The sequence below is a fragment of the Piliocolobus tephrosceles genome, chromosome 12 (assembly GCF_002776525.5).
Source record: "Piliocolobus tephrosceles isolate RC106 chromosome 12, ASM277652v3, whole genome shotgun sequence".
NCBI classification, from domain to species: Eukaryota; Metazoa; Chordata; class Mammalia; order Primates; family Cercopithecidae; genus Piliocolobus; species Piliocolobus tephrosceles.
Window position 1 is genome coordinate 39,546,549 of NC_045445.1, and position 22,224 is coordinate 39,568,772.

At 38.6% G+C, this 22,224-nt stretch overlaps 1 protein-coding gene across 2 annotated transcripts in view; it reads right to left on the reverse strand.

Annotated features, from left to right (window-relative positions):
* HTR2C (5-hydroxytryptamine receptor 2C) overlaps positions 1–16,095 on the reverse strand; it is a 324,849-nt gene extending 308,754 nt beyond the window's left edge. For both annotated transcript variants that reach the window (XM_023203046.1, XM_023203045.1), the window contains exon 1: positions 15,518–16,095. The gene's annotated coding sequence lies outside the window, so the exon portion shown is untranslated. The remainder of the gene's footprint in view (positions 1–15,517) is intronic.
* Positions 16,096–22,224: the final 6,129 nt, after the last annotated feature.

A 22,224-nucleotide genomic window follows, 5' to 3' on the forward strand; every position in this document is an offset into this window, starting at 1 on the left:
TGTGGGCTATGTGCTTTCCTTCTCATCACCGTTCCTTTGTGCACACCTCAATGCAAGTTAACTATTTAAAATGTGATTTAACATATGTGAATGTTTCAGTTTAACTTCAAATCAATACAATATACGCAAGGCACATATGCAAATGAATCATGGAAAAATAATCACAGAGGTAAATAGATTTCAATCTATAAAATGCACTTTATTTTTTACCTTTTAGATCATGCCATTGAGCTTGTTTGATTGTTCATGTTATGATTTCACCTTTCACATAGTCTGTAGATCACAGAGACATTGTCCTTAAAAACCACATGAAGGTCACTGGTTTCCTTGTAAAAATGACATAATGGATTAAAGCTGGAATTCTGTAGCTAGTGACTCATGCTTGCATTTGTACGTTTTAAGAGATGTAATTTATAGAAAGGAAGCATCCAGCCTTGAGCTCTTTCAGACTTCGATTGCTCAAATAAATTAAGAAATAAAGGCTAACATAAATAAGAGCACATTGCCTGTCAACTGGTCAGTCATCTAATTTAAACTTCAAAAAATACTTATTTGTCTTTACATGTTTCTCTCTCACTGTGAAATATACGGATATTATGTAACACACACATATATATCTTCTACCTATATGTTAGGAAGAATAAAAGTCATAATTTTGAAAGTATTCACATACTTGTATTAACTTTCTAATTTTTGAAGCCAAAAATGCAAATGTACTTTCTGTTCATTTTGAATTTATTCAGCATGACATGATTCTCAAGGACAGTATGATGTAGTCAAATTTTTAAAGGCTTTCATTTAATATGCGACATAGCCTTCAAGAGGCAGTGAACTATGGTGGAAAAGAATCTGATTTCAGAGTTAGGAAATTTAACTTCTCTCTGCAGTTTTGCCAGTAATTAGCTGTATGACCTGAAGCAAATCAAGAACCCTCTCTAAGTCCTAATTTGTTCATCTTTAATAATCTTTAATAATATATAATTTAATAATAATAGACAATATTAAGTCACTTACAAATGTGATCAGTATGCTTTAGTTCTACTTGCTTTATTAGAGTGCTTAGTATTTAATGTGTTGTTGCTTTCATAACGTCATCCATGCATTTAGGAATTATAAAGTACTTTGCTGGTATTCCTAAAAATAATCTTATACAATGGATAACTTTTTTGGCATTGAGAACTAACAGTCATGTGGTATTCAGACTATTAATTTTAACTGAAAGTCTATCTACAGCTCATTACTTACTTGTAACTTAAACCAAGGTATAATTCTGGTTTCTAAGGGTTTGCTGATAACAAATACTTGATATGACTCTTAACTATATAAGGGAGCTTACATATTTCTATTGGCATCATTCAAATAATCCAATCCATTGCTAAACACACAAAAGGCACTCAACTCCTGTTTGCTGATTTATTTATTTGTATTAAGTTATGGGTATAAAAACAACAGAACTGAATATGGATGACTCCAGACTCATGGAGGCTTTTTTTGTTGTTAAACAAAAGTCTTATCCATCCGAAAATCTCTGTGAGTAAGTCAAAAAGAGATTTGGCCACTCTATGTTTAGGTGATAGTGAAAATGGCACCCAAAAGGGTTGATCCAAATTTATATTTCTTCTTTGGGCTTTGGGGTAAAGAGGTTTTTGTATCAATATTTTCATCCCATGCAATCTCTTTTCTATGTACTGTGCTCCTAGAATCTTCTCTGAATTTAACAGTAACCTTTTCTGCCAAATCCTTCGTGTAGAGCTCATATATTTGATCTCCAGCTACTGACTAGACTTCAAAATACTAAAGATCAAAATTAAGTATTGTTTCCTCTTCTGGGAAGCCTGGAAGTACTCAGTCAAATGTCTTGCCCAGAGCAGAATCTTAACAATCATTGAATGTAACAATGCCTAAAGTTGGGGAAAAACCTGAGAAAGATTCATTATTAATATTCCCAGGTAAATGTCATTCTTAAATATTACCCAAAGCTTTAAATAAAAAGCTTCTTAATTTTTGGATTTCTATTCTTTTCTTTTTCACTCTACAACCTTCTCTTTTTTGGACAATTTTGAAATTTAGCTAAACCAGTGTAGCATGGATTGTTCCAAATTCTTTGATTTCCTGGGTGGACCTATCTCCAGAGATCCAGTGTCACATTTTCAGTTCTCCAGAGAACATCTAATGGTGCATATCTCACCATTGTTTTATACATATTCAGATCAGAGGCGACTCTCATCCCCACTAGCTAGTTCCTAATTTACCTCTTCTCATACCGTGAAACATGAATATCCTACAGCCCTTTGGAATATTGTCCTTCTTCTGTGCCAGTTCAAACCCTAAACTGTCATCAAGCTTCAACTCATTTCCTATCTATGCCAACAAAATTCCGTTGGTTGTTTCTTTTCCTTCATTTTTATGTGGTACACAATTTAGTCCTTCACTATATAATGTCTTGATTTTTGTTGCATGCCAATACAGTTTATCTTCCCAAATAAAAGAAAATTTCTCAATGGTGGAACCGTAAAATGTTTGCTAAATCCTCCCTTGACAGTTTTGTGACTCTAAGAACAAGTGCTATATTCTCTAACATGTGTTTTTTACAATGTCGGGTATAATTAAGCTTCAAAAAATATTAATTTTTTTTGTTTTGTTTTTTGAGAAGAAGTCTTGCTCTGTAATCCAGGTTGGAGTGCAATGGTGCAATCTCGGCTCACTGCAACTTCCGCCTCCTGGATTCAAGCGATTTTCCTGCCTCAACCTCCCGAGTATCTGGGATTACAGGCACACACCACCACGCCTGGATAATTTTTGTATTTTCAGTAAAGATGGGGTTTCGCCATGTTGGCCAGGCTGGTCTCAAACTCCTGGCCTCAAGTGATCCGCCCACCTTGGTCTCCAAAAGTACTGGAATTACAGGCGTGAGCCACCACTCCCGGTCCACAAAATATTTCTTAAATGATGATGATGTGATAGAAATCTACAAGATTACTCAGACAGATCAAGAGCAGGCTGGAGTACCACAAGTTAAGATCTGACTGCGGACGAAAGTTTGAATAACTCTTTTGAAATTATTTTGTAGCAACACAAATGGTACAGCTTTACATTCATTAAAGATATTGGTAAGGTATCTAGATATATTTTCCAGGGAAAAGTAATCAGAAATCAAAATGGAACATTGATAAAAGTCACTAACAAGCTATAAATAACCTTTTCTTCTTGCTGCCATTTGGGATCACCCCCAAAGATTCAAAGGAGTTCTGAATACAAATAAAGGGAATTGAATACTCCTCAAAAAGGAAATGTTTTAGTACAGGGGCAAAATGATCATATGAAATATAATTAAAGGCATCTAGATGAATATTTGTCCAGAATTCGTTTTCTTTTTTAACCCTTTATAAGGTAATAGCCTATATCCAATTCAATCTAAAAGCATAATAAAAGAATAAGACAATTTCTAATCATGAAGCCAAACCATAAACTCAGCATTTACATTATTGATAGTCAGCAAGATATTAATGAACTCCCATTTAAAATTCTCCACTGAAAGCTAACTTTGGGATATTATTCAATTTTTTCATCAATTTTTATACTAGTTAAAATTTTATTCTAAAAATTGTTTTTCCAATACTTGTATTTAAAGCAAACATTGCTACCTTACCCACATGCACAGTATATTTTAAATGTTTAAATCCAGGGTATACAATATTAAATTGTTTATCAACGCTTCTGTTTTTTAAAAAGATGCCATGTGTGGGTGAGGTAGAAATGTTTTCTTTAACTACAAGTGTTAGAAAATGATTACTTTTAAATACAGAAGGTACCCTCTGTTATCTGGGATCTGGTTATTACAAGAAATGTGAAAGGGATACGGCTAATAGTCATAAAAGTAAAAGAGGAGTCGTAATAAGTTGAAGCACTCTTTTGAAAAATTTGAAGCAGAACTCAATCAAGGCTTGATTTACTTTAAGGAAACCTTGTTTGGCTAAAGTGCAGCCAGGTAGCTAGACTCCCAATATATTCTGCAGAAAATGATTTGGGATTTTCTTTTTTATGTTTTAATCTATCATATTGCTCATTAGTCAGTCTATGTTTATTTAAATCTTGACGTCATGCAAATGAATGTCTGCTTCTTTGTAGAAAACCAAGTATTTATGATGCTTTTTAAACATCTCAGAGTAACATGACTCTTTCTCTCTATATATATACAAATATATACACACATATCTATATCTATATCTAACTTCCTAATTGTATCATTTATTTCTGAGCATCTAAAGTTCTCTGGAACTAAATATCCATGACATGAAAAGAGGGGAAAGTACTGGAAATAGAATGAAATATTGGGGCTGAGCATGGTGGTTCATGCTTGCAATCCCAGCACTTTGGGAGGCAGAGGCAGGATGATTGAGACGAGGACTGTGAGACCAGCCTGGGCAACATAATAAGACCCCCATCTCAAAAAAAAAAAAAAAAAACAAAAAACAAAAAACAAACAAACAAAAAACCTGGGCATGGTGGCACACACCTATAGTTCCAGCTACTCGAGAGACTGAGGTGAGAGAATTGCTTGAGCCTAAGAGTTCGGAGTTGCAGTGAGCTACGATCGCATAACTGCACTCCAACCTGAGTGACAGAGTGAGACCCTATCTCAAAAAAAAATTAAAAGAATGGAATAAGAACTCGTGGGTTTGTTTGAATCTGGCTGTAGAATTAACTGTGTGACTTTACATAGGTAATTTAACCTTTTTTACCCTTCGTTTTCTCATTTCCGTAATCCATGGCCCTAACTAACTCGAAGTTATGTTGAAAATCAAATCAAGGGATATACGAGAAAATATATACAATCTTTAAAATATCTACAAAGAAAATTTGTGTTATGGTGTAAAAGTAGATATATGAATAATAAGGATATTCTATGACTGTATTATTAAACACTTTCAGCTATATATTGCCTTTGTTAGAAAATAAGATAAAACATTAGGGAGAAAAAAACAGGAAAGAGAATATATATAATGCTCTTAGGCTGAGAAATTCTACAATAGGAAATGAAGAAAATTTTAAAAACACATGATAGAAAATATAAAAAGAGTTAAAAGAGAATGGAAAATAGATATTGGGATGAATCTCAAAAAAATGTATCTGCATTAGTGAATCTGTAGTAAGATAAAGAAATTTGGAGTTCTCTACATGTTATTTGTAATCTCTCTTTCTGAAGCCTTTAGAGCTATAGGAATTAAAATAACGAAAAGTTTTGAACTAGAAAACACAAGTATCTCCAATGTTCTTTACTATGAGTAAAAGAATTATCTATGCTCAAAGGTTGACAATATGAATAACTGGAAGTGTTTACATTTATGAATTGCTTTCATGTCAAAAAGGCCTTTTGCCAAAGCATTTTGATCCATTTAACCTTTACTTCTTTTCCAATTTCTATATATTTATTAAACATTTTAATATTGAAAACTGTCTTACACCCATCTCTCTTCTCCCCAGAAGTAAAATATCTATTATGGTATGATTCACCATTCAAGATGTCTAGAAGTCTTCTAGGAACCCTATTGTGAAAAAGAAATGATAATTATTTTTCATAACATTTCTATATCCTAAGGAAGTTCTTTTTTTATGTATTAGATTAACTATAAGATATAGCTTAATGGCTTCTGAAAATGCAGGAGAGTGTTATCTGCCCTATCACATAGTTAAATAACTTCTTTTGTGTAGAGTTTGTAGCTGCACAGTTTAATTTCTTATAAATCACCTAAAATGAATGTTTACTTTATTATTAATAGCCAAAGATATCTTAAATTTACTTTAAATAATAAAAGGCAAAAAGGAGAGATGTTTGCAATCACTCAGAAATCTTTAAGAATCATTTCAAATGTAGGACACTGGAGTGAATGGAAAATGACAAGTTCGAGACCCGAAGTGAATATTGACTTGAAATTTTACAATAATTTCTTAAGTAGTTGAAGAGTCACAACCATTAATCTTCTGGAGTATAAAATCAACTACCTTTATATTATTATTTGAAGTGGATTTTCAGAACTAGAAACTGTTGGTATTTTCATAAAGTTGTAGCATTTGAAATGATCTCAGTAACCATCCAGTCTGATTTTCTCTTTTAACAGATGAGGACATAGAGGCTAATAAAAGACTAGAACTTAGGTCATTTAACTCCAAATTTGCACTATAAATACCTTTCCCACAGTGCTTGTGTCTTTTTGTATATTAATTATTCAGCAAATATATATTGAGAGACGCCACAATGTGTAATGATATATGCAAACGGTACTCGAGGAGTATAAACATGAATAAATTATTATCTTTGTTCTATGTGAATTTATAGTCTAGTAGGAAAGATAAGACTCAAATTTAAAAGTGACATGATGCATGTAAAACCTTTAACACCAAGTCTGGCTCTAAAGTATAAGTTAAAAACCAATAACAAAACTAAAATGCAATAGAAGCCGGGTGCAGTGGCATGCACCTGTAGTCTCAGCTACTCAGGAGGCTGAGACAGTAGGCTCGCTTGAGCCCAGGAGTTCAAGGTCAGCTTTGGCAACATAGCAAGACTCCATATCTAAGGAAAAAACAATGTAATGCAACGTGCTAAGTGCCATGTAAGAGGTGCAAACAATTATGTCTATTTTCTTAAAATTTAAAATGGAAATTCTGGTGTTCTTACATATGTGAGTGTAACCTAGATGATTTTTTAAATTATGACCAGCAGTCTTTTTACACTGCATACACAAAATTATAACACATTTGCATTTTAAGCATTGCTTCTCGGCTTTACAGTCTGTATATATTCTTCTTCCTCACCCGCTCCAATCAGACAGTACATCTTTCTCTGAATTAAGCGTGAGGATTTGTCCACAGTCATTTCCTAATGTTCCCTGTTAGCTGAAACTCTTCACTTCATAACCCACCTTATAGTCCCTTGGTTTCATCCTGATATTCAGCAACTCCTTTGGTAGCTGGCAACTTTTAGCCCTATCTATGCTCTGCCCAGGAGTTGGGCAGCATTATTTGGTGCCATTGCAATGAGAGTGGGAGATGTGCAGAGTTCAAACATGGGATAGGGAGTTGTTTGAAGTGAGCTTTCAAGTACTAACCTAAGAGTCTATAATCACAATGGAATTTAAAAGGTGGCACATTTGAACATTTTTCAAAAGTAATTCTGAAGCTTTATTAATCGACTGAAGTGAGGAATAATTAAGAAAAGTTATCCACGAATGAATCCAAGGTAGGAAGGACAAGGATTATTTCAATTATCAGGAGAAATTAAAGAAATCTGGGAGAAGGGATAGAGTGTTTTTTAAATAATTTCTCACACTATAAGTGTTGTGATAAACGTATTCAGTATTATGCAACAGAAACAAATGAACTTCTATTTGATCTTGTTGCTTCATTCTCAATCAAGAGACTCAGAATATCCACTATGTTTGTGCAAATTTGGCTGGTCTTCTGAAAATGGCACTTACCCAAGGTAAGTACAAATCTATGGTAAAAAATCAAATTACTTTATAACAATGTATTATCTTCTCAGCATTCAAATGTTTTTCACTTTTAAATTCTGAATTAGGTTGGCGCAAAAGTAATTGCGGTGAAAACCACAATGGTGAAAACCACAGTTACTTTTGAACCAACCTAACAAAATTTGTGGGAGTTTTCTCCATATTCTCTTCCCCATTTTAAATATTATACAATTTGTGACTCTATATTTGTAACCTTAGGGAAGTAAGTAATTTAACCTCAGTGGTTTCTGTACTCTGTATCTGTTTATAACGAAGAGGTTAGTTTGAAGAATCCTTACAGAAAGATTACCTAGTATAAGGCTCTCATTGGAGTTGTGGAAACTGAGGCCCAAGTTAAGCAAGTGACTGGACCGTTTTTTCTTCATTAGTCCTGAGTGAGAGAGTAGGAAAGACAGAAATCAATGTTGCCTATACCATCAACTGCAAAACTACATTATTACATTGGATTGCCTTTACTGTCTAACAGTATTTATTTGTTTCTTTAGGGAAGTATTGTAGAATATGTTTTTCACCTCACTAGCATCCAACAAAGCGTTAAATGTATATTAAGCCCTCAACTGAAATTCCCTTCATGAATTTCAACTAAGCCATTGCTGAAATTCCATAATTCTTACAGGCTTTTCTTTATTCATCTTCATCTTACAGTTCACTAATTTGGCAGATACATATGGATAGTGAATTTTATAGATTTACTTACATGAAATTTAGGAAATTGGCTGAGGTTTGGCAGTAGAAACAGGAAAATTTGACACAGATAGTTACCCAATGAGAGGTGGGTAACAATCTTCCAAACTAAAGAATCTGCCCTTGTTAACTTAAATAACATTTTGGAGAGCAAGTCATTGTATCAATGAATAGTCATTTGGGCTCACAATTCTACCATACAAGTTCTTTTCCATTTACATAGTGATTTTAAAAATAGATATAGAGGCATGATGAAATGACTAAATAAATAAATCTATTGAGAAACCAGCTCATTTCTGCTTTTTCTTTGTTTTTCTTTCTTTCTTTTTTCTTTTTTTTTTTTTTTTTTTTTTTTTTTGAGACGGAGTCTTGCTCTGTCCCCCAGGCTGGATTGCGGTGGCGCGATCTCGGCTCACTGCAAGCTCCACCTCCCGGGTTCACGCCATTCTCCTGCCTCAGCCTCCTGAGTAGCTGGGACTACAGGCGCCCGCCACCGCGCCGGGCTAATTTTTTGTATTTTTAGTAGAGACTGGGTTTCACCGTGGTCTCGATCTCCTGACCTTGTGATCCACCTGCCTCGGCCTCCCAAAGTGCTGGGATTACAGGCGTGAGCCACGGTGCCTAGCCCATTTCTGCTTTTTCAAAATGAGGGTTCAAAAAATATTTGTTGGAGAGACACCAGATCTAGATATGGGCCTATTAGACCTCTGGGAGTCACTGACCAACCAAAAATGCTAGAACAATCTACCTACAAGCCACAAAGCATTAAATTAACTGTTTGAGATTTTAAAAAAAACTAATAGAGTCATGATATGATCACCCAAAGCAATTCATTAATACTAATATCTGATTTCCTTTGACATTATAAAAAGTAAGGAAATAAAGCTCTTATTTACAAGTTTATTTGCTGCAAAGGCATTTAGGAATTGTTATTTTAAAAAGAAAAGTTGCACTTCTTTCTGAGCCATCAACCCATACCGCAAAAGGCATGCAGAACTCAGTTTGCTAATAAAAAGAGAATTGTATGGCCATGCATGTGGTCAATGAAATGGTCTCTCTATAATATATGTATATATAATGAAGTATTTCACAGTGAAATGGAAAATAAAACAGTGTGATAGGGCTAAGCTTTAGCTAAACGAATTTAAGAAGATTTATAATATTTTTATTGCCCTAAAATATGTTCAGAGAAATTACCTGAAATCGTTTCAGGGGAAACTGTTATTCTGTTAGATGCCTCGAATTCTTGAATATTATTGTGCAGATGTGCTAAAAATTCTATTTTAGCTCTTCCTTCATCTTTTTTCATCTTTACTTTAACCATTGGAATACAATACAACCAATCAAGATATGTTAATTGATTACCTACTATAGGGAAGGCACTTATCATATATGTGGGCTAGTCAACAAAAGCTTCCTGCAAGAGGTGGGGCTTGAAACAGACCCTGAAGAACAGACAGAATATAGATACATTTGGGAGAGGAAGCTACATAACACAGTAATGGACTTCTCCAATCTTTCTAGCAATAAATTATTTTTGAATCACGGATCATGTTTTTTGTCAATTTAAAATGGAAGTAATAAATGGAAGTAATCGGTTTGGTTACTGAATTTTTAAAAACCTACTTTTAAAAAGACTTTAATCATACTTAGAATTTTTCCAAGTATGGTCTTTCATACCCTGAAATAACTTTAGTCTAAGTATTGTACTCAGATATGGTTTTTCTACCTGGGCTCAGATCAGTAAAGTAAAAAACTGGCAGTTACTTTTTATAGCACCTGTTTTCCAAGTCATAGTTATCAAACTACTTTTCCTGACTCTACTGTGAAAAAGAAATACATGGCAAATGGGATCAGACAACACTTGAAACCTTCCTTATATGTGGTAAATAATTTTTAACATAAACTCAAGATGTTATTGTCTTCTTAATAAAACAAAAGATGACACTTAGAACTGGATCACTTGGACCTTTCTCTTCTTATCTCTTCCCAGTTCAAAATGCTTGCATCTTTTAATAGCAGCATTCTCTTAGATCTGCAGTTGGACTAAGTGCACTCAAGCCTTAGCGCAATCTTCTTTGCAGTTATAGCTTTTTTTCTGAAAAATCAGCTTAGTCTGCCCACCATATTCACTGTGCTTCCTGTCATAATGCTGCTTTCCCTGGGCATACAGAGAATCTTTACCCTTCTTGTACTGTGTCATTGTGTGGAGTTGGTGCTAGCCACACTTCTTAAATAAAGTCTTGGGTGTTTTAGGAACTTTCACCATGTTTGCGGGAGCGCTATCAGCACAGAAAGAGACAAATGATTTTTGATGATCCTTCTCAACTCAGTCTTAGACCTTCAGAGCTTCTATTTTACTGCTTGAATTTCAAGTAGGCAGCATTATATAAATGACCAAATATGAATGGCCTTTGTTGTGGTGTTACATGTAGTAGAAACTTGTGAGTCCAGCTCACAGTAATAACATCTGCCTGTCCAGTCATCTCTACATACAATTGCATTATTTCCCTGACTTCATTTCTGTCTTTGTATTATCTCTGTAACTCCCCCGGGCTTCACTCAGCTTCTTGTCCCCCAGTCTCTCAGCATTAACAGTACTTTCTCATTTGCTCTACTTCTTTATTGGTAGGTGAATCTCTAGATGAAATGTTGCACGTCTATCGCATTGCTTTGCCAAGCAACATATCGAGGATTAATGGACATTGTCCGTTAATATGCTCACACTTACATGTAAATTTATTCTGTTCAAAGACAAGTTGTTACAGTATGAAAGAAAAATTAGCCAATTTCTAAACAGAGGCAATAGTTTGTTGTTTAACACCTTGGCCTCTGGAATAAAAGCACCTGGTTTCAAGCTTTGTTGTGTTCATTCAGTTTGAACAGATTAACCTCTTTGTATGCCTCAGTTTCCCTAACTGCAAACTGAATAATAATAGTACCTTCTCATGGGGTAGTCATGAGGCTTATGTTATGAGGTAGTACCTTCTCATGAGGTAGTCATGAGGCTTAGTCATGAGGTTAGAATGTGCGCTACACATTCTAACCTATTAGAATGTGTAGTACATGGTAAATGTCAATAAATAGTGGCCATTGTTATCATCTTTTACAGCTCTCTTCTGAAGAATAATTACTTGCTAACTGGGCAAGTCTTACTACTTTGATTACAGGAAGCTATAATTGAAGAGTATTCAGTGAATCTTGATTCCTGAGATAAAATGGGAGATATGTAAATTTAAAATACACTTGCAAAACATTTGAACACTGTGACATTTATTCATAGGCGTTTACTGATGAGTTTAAGGAAGACATCATGTTTTATGAAAAAGTAAAGGAAACCCTAGCCAATTCATTTTGCTATCCTTGTCTAGATATTAGTTGACATTGTCTTTGGTTTCAGTGGTGTTCAGTTTTCACTATTTATTTTTACAGAGCTTGCCCCCACACCTTGCCATTAATTCTAATTCAACCCTGAATTTAAATACTCATATATGACTGGCAGCTGTTGCACTGGACAATGCAGTTCTAAAGGCTTTCTAATGGCTTTCAATACATTTATGCATAGTTCTTAATAGGTAATAATAACAGTATGTTACCCAAGGGTGTACTTGTATTTAAAGGAGACAATGACTAAGATGAAAGAGGGAAATTCCTGAATGTAGAATTTCAAGTTATATGGAAAACCATGAAGGATACTAGTTTAGGGACCAGAAGGCCTTTTTAGTGCCTCTCAAATTAGACCATGTAAGTGATCATCTATGCATAAGGTTAACCATAATTAACAAGAATGACTGTATCAAATGCCAGCTATATGTACGATCCTGTAATAAGTAAGTATTTTAGGGAACTGCAGATGACACTGTCTTAGCCACAGCTGAGAGGAGGAATGAATAGCGAGGTTGAAGTAGAGATGTCAGGTAAAGGGAGACAAAAACAGAATTAAAATTCCATCTTATGTACGTCTTATTTGAAATCCTGCTTTCACTATGTCATTTGTGCATTAAAATGTCAGAAGTGATTGGCAAAGAGTTGTTGAAGGTGAACATTAGTATTAAATCTGCTAACGACTAGCCAAATGATGATGCAACTTAACCACTTGGTTGTTTTCAATGCTATTTGTCTAGAATGGAGATGACTAGACTGTTTTGCAGCAATGTTCTCAGTATATGGAAAAGCCTTCTTAAAATGTCTTGAAGAATGGCAGTGTTGGAGAGATCCATGACTTGAGCACACATTAGGCTGGAGATTGGTGATTTCTTTTTGAGGTTCAACAGCACAATATGTAGATGAAATGACATAGGTAGCCTAGAATGCTAACAAATAAATAATAAATATTGCTTAGGTGCAATAATTTAAAAATTTTCAAAGTGCTTATACCCATCTGTTTCACAACAATCAGGTGGGGTTATATGTGATGCTGACATAAAATATCACAATAATATATTATTAACTTCAATTTATGATGAAGTTTTCCTAGTTTGCTCATGGCTACCCAAGCAGCCAGAGGAACATAATTTAGCATTTCTTCCACTAGACAATACTAAGCTGTATCAGATGCTTTACTAAAATAATCTCAGTACACGTACATCATCCTTTTGTGAGGCATTCCATTGCTATGAAAGAGAGGTGGTAAGATGCTCTTTAATAATACTGGCCAAATAGTCTGGAGCTTCAGGAGCCATTAAAACCTGGGAATTAATTATCTTTCAGCAAGCTCAGCAAACTGCAGTCTCCTTCAGTCTCAGGCCTTGAACAATTTAACAAGAATACTGAGGATATTTAATGTTGGTTACTGATAATCTCTCCCCAAAATTTTGTTTTAAATTTTTGTGTTTCTCTTAGCTGGAGAGGGATGACATTTCCTTGAAGGAAATACATGGAACAGTAAAAGTATTGAGGCTTGACTCAATTATAATGTTGGACTAATCCATCAGAATGTTAGGCTTTTTATATTTTACTTTTATTGCTCTTCCTAAGTAGCCTTGGCAGCACAAATAAATATTTCTTATTCTCTTGCCTTAAATTAACTTTCGAGAATTCCTTGAGAAATTGAGGGGAAAAATCTAATGGCACCAATAAAATGCAGGATAATAATATCTTCGTCATTCATAGACTTGCTATGAAGACTATATGAAATAATATTATATACATATATATATTATATATATGTAATGGTCCTGGATCCACATCTGATATCCAGGAGGTTCTCAGAAATATCAGTTCTCACCTTTCTGATGAATTCATACTGCACAAAAGCCTGTTACGTTATCTGAAAAAGTCATCACTGTCATCCATGACACCTCTAGATGGAGATAAACCCCTCAAGAAAGCATAGAAAGGGTTAATAACCCTCTCTAGATAATGCAGATAGGCAAACACCGTCATTTTTGCTAAAGCACCCCAAATCCTACCTTGACATTGCAATCAACAAGCCTTATCCACCTTCCGAATTTCAGGACTTGCGTTGGGCTTGTTGCTGTAGATGATAGACGCTATTAGGAAAGAAATCATGTTGATGAAACAAGTATTTTCTTCCCTCCCCAGGAGGATCAGAAGAATTTATTTAGGGAATGAAAAATATAATGAAATATTCTATAACCTACCTCCCCCAAATATGGACAAAAGTATTTATTTCCCCCCACCTGTGGGGTGGAATGGGGGGGGCATTGTAGATAATTACCAAACAATCAGGTGCTAAGGAGATTATACTCTTCAGAAAAGACAATATTCAGTATGATTTCAGTACTGCAAAAGAGATGCAATGATCACGGTAGATATCATTTTTTTGTGGGGCATGTCAGTTGGTCTTTGTCATTGTCTACACATATGTAGCCAACTACACAGTAACACCTTGTTTCTATTGCACTCGTATTTTGATTGTCAGAATGGCTGATGTATACGTAAACTTCTTCATGAAAAAATTAAACTCTGGAACCCAGATATCTTTTTTATTACTGTGTATGTGAGGTCGCAACTGTCTGCAAACTGGGGAGCTCAGAGGTTACTCAGTGCGCAGCATTTCCTCACCACCCCCCCCCCCCCCCCCATCATCTTAGCTCGACCATATGTGAGCATCCCTCGGTTAGCCTGCCTAAAAGGTATGTGGTAAGGGGCATATGCACTTAGTGGTTCAGCAATCAGAGGCTTCCTTGGATGGGACTTACACTGGTAAATATTAATGAAGAAGCTGCGTGGTACTGGCAGTGATTCCAGACCAAATCCTTTAACTGCCGAATGTCACTCGCTGAATTTTGAGTTGGGGAGCTCTGTCGCTTAAAATACAGGGTTCTCAAACACAATGCAAGTGTTTGTCACCTCAAGTCGCATACTACCCAGCAGGAAGCAAAAGGCAAAGGGCATGGCGCAGAAAAGAAACAGACACACAGACACGTTTTGCAATGACGAACTTTATGTGACATCAGGAACGGCAACCTGTTCTCATGTTTAGCAATTCCGAGGTAAGCTGTAAAGACTGCTTGTCAGGTAAAACTGAGTAAAGGGACAGGAATAACAGGCAGCGCTGGAGACTTTTTCGCAATCCTTTTCAAAATATAAAACTGTAACCAAATGACTTAGATAAGCTAATTATTTAAAAAAAAAAAAAAAGATTCGCTGGATGCCTTTATCCTCTCCTCTTAAGCTTACGTGACCATCAGCAGCGCTGTTCAAATTCAGCTAACAGCTGTTAGACCAAGACACAGATCCGCAGTGTGTATCTCCCCAGAGTTACGGATGTTCACTGAGACCCGCCGAAAAATTAGGGTCGGTTTTCAATGAGAACATAACAAAGGATCCTTGGTTCCCCCTCTGTACATACTGTCCCAAACCTTGCGCCCCCTCCCACTTGCCTGCTGTCGAATTTCTTAAAACTGTAGTCGGTCCTCCAACTCAGTAGCACCTTCTGCAGCCCGACCCTCAGCGACATTGCGTTCAGTTTCCCTCCTTTCTCTCCTCCCACTCCTCACTTCTTGAGACCCCACCCTCGCCTTCCGTTTCTGTCTCGGCTTCCCCCGCGCCAGGTTCTCTAGACCCCCGCCTCCACCCAGCACCTTCATCTCGAGCCCCCGCTCCCAATCCCCTTAGAGACTTCTATGCCCCTTCGGTGGAACCTAAGCTCCTCTCTTCTTCAAGAGACTCAGTCTCCACGCGATTTGCGCGTTCAGAGTCCCTCCCCCCAACCTCCGCCAGGGCCAGTGCGGTCCTGCAGGCTGCAGCCATCCGGGACCTGTCCCCGCTCCCCACCCCATCCCCCGCCTAAATCGTTAGGGTCTCGGCTAGCAATGCCGCCCGGGGCTCCAACTTACCACTAGCGTCCGGGAGGAAGACGAGGCAGCGGTCGCCGCGGCGGCAGCTAGACGAGAAACGGACTCGGCTGCAATCGCCCAGCGGAGCCCGCGGCAGTCGGTGCGCTGCGCTGCGCTGTGCGCCGCAACCTCGCGCCTCAGCGGAGGGAGAGGAACGGAGGGAGCTCGGCGCGATGGAAAGCGCCGGCGAGTCGACCTCCTTTGGGCGACCGTGCGCCCCCCGGCTAGGTTTGGCTCTTTTCGCTCCACTATCTTACTCTAGCTTAGTAACTGACCACCTCCAGCATCTCTGCACTAATCGCGTCTTCTTTCTTCTTCGTTGGCCCCTAACTAACTACACTACTCTAAACGGACGAAGGCCATCACACGAGCGCCACGACGATCTCGACGACTCCGACGACAACGATGTACAGACAGAGAGAAGAGTTCATATGCAATCGGCAGGTAAGGGACAAGGCAGGCCAATGGAGCAGCCAAGGCTAGCAATCTAGCCGCTCCAAAGGCAGTATCGGAAAGATCGGTGCGTCTGAGGAAGGAAGCGTCCTCAGCGAGCACCAGAGCGCCTACCTCGCGCCGGTGAATCTGCACCGCGCTCTTGGGCCAAACGCGGGATGAGGGGAGGAGCCAAGAGCAACCAATCAGTGCTCAGCATTACGTTGCCCCCGGGCCTGTTTGGACCGGTCTCTTAGTGCATCTGGAACCTGCTGGCAGGGGGCGCGAGACCCCATGGTGGAGGTGGGGGTGGGGGTGGGGGTGGTGATTAACCTGATTCACAAGGCCTAGAGCTTAGGGGGAACCAGGATCAACCATGGCACCGGATGGAGGGAGAGGGAAGGCTTTCTCAAGAATGTACCCTCAAAGACTCACAGCATACCCCTCCCCAAACACACCCCCGCTACACACGCACACCTGTACATTTCATTTCAACAAACAGCATTCCCAAGTCTTACAAATTTCATCAAGCTTTGAAACTCCCTTCAAGGGTCTCTGCTCCGACTCTTGCCCATTCTTCCAACAGTACCAACTGAGGCACTCGCAGGGTCAAACATTTGGTGAGTGCTCAAAGGCCACAACCCTGTTATAAGGCCCATTTCCCCATCCTTGTCTCCCCATCCTTTCCCTAACCCCAAAGGAGAAAGGAAAGCTCTTAGTCTTCGAGCCCCAGGAAGACACAGTTTAGTTCCTTTCTTGACCCCACAGGCCTCATTAGAAAGACATCTTGAGGGCAGCTCTTACGGGTTTCCAAGGGGGTGAACCTATCTCTCTGGCACAAGGCCTTGGGCCCACAGCCAGTCGGTTGCCCAGTCGTTGGGGGGAAGGGGGCTGTCAATGCAAGGTCGAGGCAGCAAGAGGTGAACCACAAAGGCTCTCTTTTGGCAACTGCTGGGATGCCGAGCTCCAACCGGTCAGGCAGAGCTCTTTTTCACAGGCTCCCAGGCGCCACCGGGCAGGTGCCTGCGGTGTTCTGGCGGCAGCGCAGAGAAGGGTGAACGGGGCCGCCTTGGCCAAGACACCTCAGAGGCACCAAAACCAAGCTGAGTAATGGAGAGTATCCCACCGAGAATGGGGAAAGAAACAGATCTCTTCTAACAGGGAACTAAGGGGCGAGCGGGGGTGATGGTCTCGGGTCGCGGCCGAGGTTTCGCGGCCTTGTGCCGAGGACTGGGGTGGGAAAAGTGGAGATTGGCTCCCCGCCAGTCGGAGGTAGCTGGACCGAAGCAAAAGATCGAGACTCCGGTTTGGCTACTTAGGACCGGACGGCAGCGCAGCGATTGTATAGAAGAGGCTACACAGAGACCGTGCAGAGAGGCTTGGAGGACCGAACCCGGCAGAACGCAAAAGGGGTGGGAGCTGCCGGCTATTCTGAAGGCCGAAGTTTGCCTCAGTAGCCCCAAAAGTTAGGGAGGGAGAAGGAGGTGGGAGCAATGATAAGGGTCAGGCCCCTTCCTTATTCTGGATGCCCTAGGACCAGTCATTTCTCTCTGGGCCTCCGTTTCCAGATTTGTGAAAGGAACTGTCCGGTCTACTCCAAAAGGGGCATTTTGGGAATTCTCTGATTCCCTCCGTCGCCACTGAATTCAGGCTCTGAAATTTAATTTGGCAGTAAACATGCTGTCCACACCCAAATTCTGTTTCGCAAAGCAAAAACCCATCGCAGTTTTCTTGAAGCATCTGTTGAATGCTACTGTATGATGCCGCACAGGTGGCTGCGACAGCGCTGCCAAGTCCACCGACTGCACAACGCTCGCATCTTTAGAAATGCTTTGGTAGAGAACAGTAATTTATAAATATGGAAGAGAAAACGTATGTCTTCTCTTTAAATAATTAAGCACTCATCTTTAAAAACTCCCGAAGTGTCCCTTTGCTCTATGAATGTGGAATGCTTAGTCTTGCCTTTTCTGGCGGAACTTGTATTTATTTTGTCGGAGGCTGAGACATTTATATTACTTCAAAAAAGGTAAATATAAATCCCTGTGATATTTTTGCTAAGCCAAAATGGATCTGCCGAGCAGAGAGTGGAAGTTAGCATCCGCCAAAACCTGTTCTCGCTCCCCGGCTCCCGGGGGAACCGGCTTGAAGAAATTGACCATGATAATAGCAATTATGAGGATGAGGATGATGGTAGTAATAGTTTTTAGTATTATATATTTCGCTTTTAAGGCTGTTCTCTCCTTCTCCTTCTGAAAGGCAAAAGTACCGAGAGGGACCAGGAGTGAAGCCCACTTGGTGGTTGGGAAGGTTCCCGGAGCAGCAGAGAGAAACTTTGCTAGCCACGCGGCTTGCTGAAGCACGTCTGGGCTTCGGAGTTCGGGTAGAAACAGGCAGGCATGTTCGCCTTTGAGCGGCGCTAGCCGAGCGGCCCGGAGCCTGTAAGACTGAGACTAAGCGGTCCGCGGCGAGGCTCGGGGTACCGGGTTCCGCCGGGACCCAATGCTCTGCTTTCTTGGCATTTGCGGCGCGTACTGCCTCTTCAGGTTCTCTAGGCTGCGGCTCCGCCGAGCGCTGCAAGGTCCGACGGACTTCGGCGATTTTGGCAACACCAGACCGGAGAATTTAATGTAAGGAGAAATTTAGGGCGCACTTTAGGACTGGGGAACCAAACTCAAAACAAGCACATGCTGGCGCTTTCTGGCGCTCTGTCACTGCCAGAGAGGTTTTCTGGAACCCCTGCCTAACGAGGCCTGGGGAGTCAGCCCAGGATTTTCACTGCTTTCCCTTCCCTTCCCTTCCTCAGGTGTATGGAAATTGTCCCTGGAAAGAGGAGTTATTTACAGTGAATTCCTCAGGTTTGATGAAAATCCCCAGTGCCCCCCGGAACACGGTTTCCAAATATTTCCCGGTTTCTAAGGCTGTGGACTTGTTTTTACAACTTTCGAACCAGGGAGATTTCCTCCTACTACAAATACATATGTTTCCAAAACTACTAATTCAGAAATTCGGGAAAGAATTAAAGAAGATTGTTACTACGTAGGAAAAAAGTTCCTCATCATTTGAAACTTTGGGAACTTTTTAAAAAAATAAATAACTGTAACCGACTAGAAAATTTACTTCTCTACTCATTATTATTTCCCCTCTTGACCAGAGCCCTATTTTAACACACCTAAAGAATGATAGACAGGTTTAAAAAATGAGTGACAGGATTCTAGCAAAATTCTCGAAGGCAGGTATTTTCACAGATCAAAAGAAGCTACACAATAATTCTACCGGGAGATTTTTTTTTTCTTGTTTACCACAGGACATAAATGCAATGAATTTTGATAATCCTTCTACCCATATTTTTTCGGTTTTAAAGCAAATTATAATAGCCAGATATGCTTTTGGTAACAATACAGTTGTATCAAATTATATTTTCAGCCTTTGCTATTACTACTTAATCGTAGAATACCAGCATCAGATCCATAATGTCCATCATTGAGGTATGCCACACCTAGAAATAAACTTTTATGGCATCCAACACAATAGACTTTTCCCTTACTGTTCCTCAAACATGGTCATAGACTGAGAAAAAGATTTTAGACATAGATAGCTTATTATACACAAAATCTTTTTAAAGTTGGTAGGATTATTTTTAATAACAAAAAAAATAACGCAGTAGAACTCTGTATGCTGTGTAGGAAGGCAGGGGGCAGTCTCTGATCATGTCAGTCTTTCTGTAAGTGAAACTTCTGTTTGGAAAGATCTTCTGTTTTAGAGAAAAACAACAATCAACATTGGTTCTCTGACACTCTCATTGAAGGGAAGAGAAAAATACTGGAAGCCTTTTGGGAGGGGGAATTGGAAGGTCCCATCACGTATTTCTGGCACTTCTAAGGAAAAATTAAAAAAGGTATATCACAATTAAAAATCTGTGTTTATTTCTTTTATGCAAGAAACCATATTTAATTAATTTTATCTGACATCCTTCTAGTAATACAATATATATTTTGTGTGGTTTCCAGTAACCAAGTATATGTTTGAAAAAATAGCTACATGCATGCAAGTTTGAATAGGGATTGGGAATGGAATCGCGTAGCCTCATAAAGGAGAAAGAGCTAGGAGCTACTTTGACATCAGTTCTGTAGAGAAATATATGTTGTCTTGGAGCGCATTCGTGTTATGACGAATGCATTTTGTATTATGGGCATGCATTTCACTCTTTCACTTTAGGATAACAAAGATGGCAATTAGGATCTTTTGTTTAAATTAAACTGAGATTGAAAGTCCAGGACTACAGTGATTTCTTGTTTATTCTTAGCTCAAGACTACTGGTTGCTGAAACCCAGTAGTCTTGCTACCCATCTATCTTACGCTGACTCTTTTAGACCGTTGTGATTTCTACTTCCCATTTCAGTAGTAATTAGAGCTATAACCATGCAACCAAACATTTCCTTGTTTTAGAGTTATGTATAAAGTAATGGGCTTAGTTGCTCTCGTCTGTAAATCAGTATCTTTACGTTATTTCAAATAAGGCAAACCATCACTCATTGCTACTTAATTCCTTCTTTTCTTTTTGTAAGAACTATTTCTTCAACCAAATTATAAGGATCTCAGGAGGAAGCATTTAACCATAAGCTTCTCTTCTCCTTTTTTCCACAACTATCCTAATACTTTGCACAAAAAATATAAGCAACAATGATAACTACTATTGTTGTTATGCAAGAGGTTAAGATGAATGGTCAAGAAGAGCTGGACTTCTAAAACTCGAATTTTTCAATGGCCTGCATACAAATATGAAAGGTATTTTACCAAACAGGCCCTTCATGCAAAAAGATCATGACAGTCTGAACCGACCAAGATGAAACTTAATAGTAATAAATGTGAGACGCTCAGTTTGAGTACCAAACTTCTCTGCACAAAATTAGGTCACCGAAGCTGGGAACATTTGGTGAAAAAATACTTATTGATTTTAGCTGGCATCAAGATCAACAAGCCTTCAGTGTGATCTGGTTGCTGGGAAACATAATTTTATATTGAGCTTTTGCAACTTTCGTAAAAAGAGTCGAAATGCAGTTGGGCTCTATTTGGTATTTTCAGGCACATACTTTAAGAATGAAGTTTGGAATTCATTTATCAGAATGATGGAGTTCATTCACAAGAATGTTCAAGTCAGTAGAGTGCTGGAATCATATTAGATGGGTTTGTATCCTCTGGAAGACATGACTCTTGGGATACATGCTAGCCTACTTCAAATGTTCAAGGAATTTTCTTAAGGAAAGTGGATTTAATTTATTTCCCAAGTTTGTTATTCATATCTTATTTGTATCTGTTACCTCAGTGTCTTGCACAGTGTCTGACACAAACTAAGCATTCAATAAATATTTGTGAACTGAATGAAACTATAAGCATTAAACTCTGAAGAGAATAAAACCGAATTTAATGAATCCACAGTTTCTGGCTCTAGAGGAGGATTTTCTAGCATTCAAAACTGTCCAAAGATGGCATAAGCTGTTTCAGGAGGTAGTGAGTTCTCCACTCTTGAGATGTTCAATACTATAGAGGTTAATCTCTTGGTGGGGATGTTACCAAGGAGAACTATGTGTGAGGAAAGGGAAAGACACGTGGCTAATGAATGACATTTAAAGCTCTTCCCAATCCAAAATTTTGCAGAATGAATAAAAGCTGTCTTAGTCTAATTTTATGACATAAATAAAATATTGAACTTTCTTAAAAACAAAGACAAAAGAATTTATGTACTGCAGACTGGCCGTAGATTCAGCTTTGTCATAGGAAAGAAGCGGCCTCCTACCAAGTCGCAAGACACTTTTGTTGAGCCTGTTGCACTTGATAGCTACTGACTTCGGTGGAAAACAATCTCTGGGAAGCTTATTATCATGTTAGGATACTGTCATTCTTTATAAGTCTAGAATACTACAGATGGTCCCTGACTTACGAAGATTAGGCTTACAATTTTCTGACATTAAGATGATGCAAAGGTGATACATATTCAGTATGCTTCTTGACTTAACAATTTTCCTTTTTCTTCACCAACAAATTTGAAGGGCCAAGTCTCTATACATTTCAAAGGCTGAAGCAACAAAAGTTCATTTAAAATGATGCTTTATAAACAAGTGATAGCAAATTCCCTGTCGTCGAAAACTAAAGAAAAATAATATGGTAAATAAATATTTTCCTACCATATATACACATTTTATTTATAGACAAGTATAGAAATCTTTCATTTTCTCCAAGTGGAGCTTAATTTGAAGCAGAAGCCAATACAGTAATGA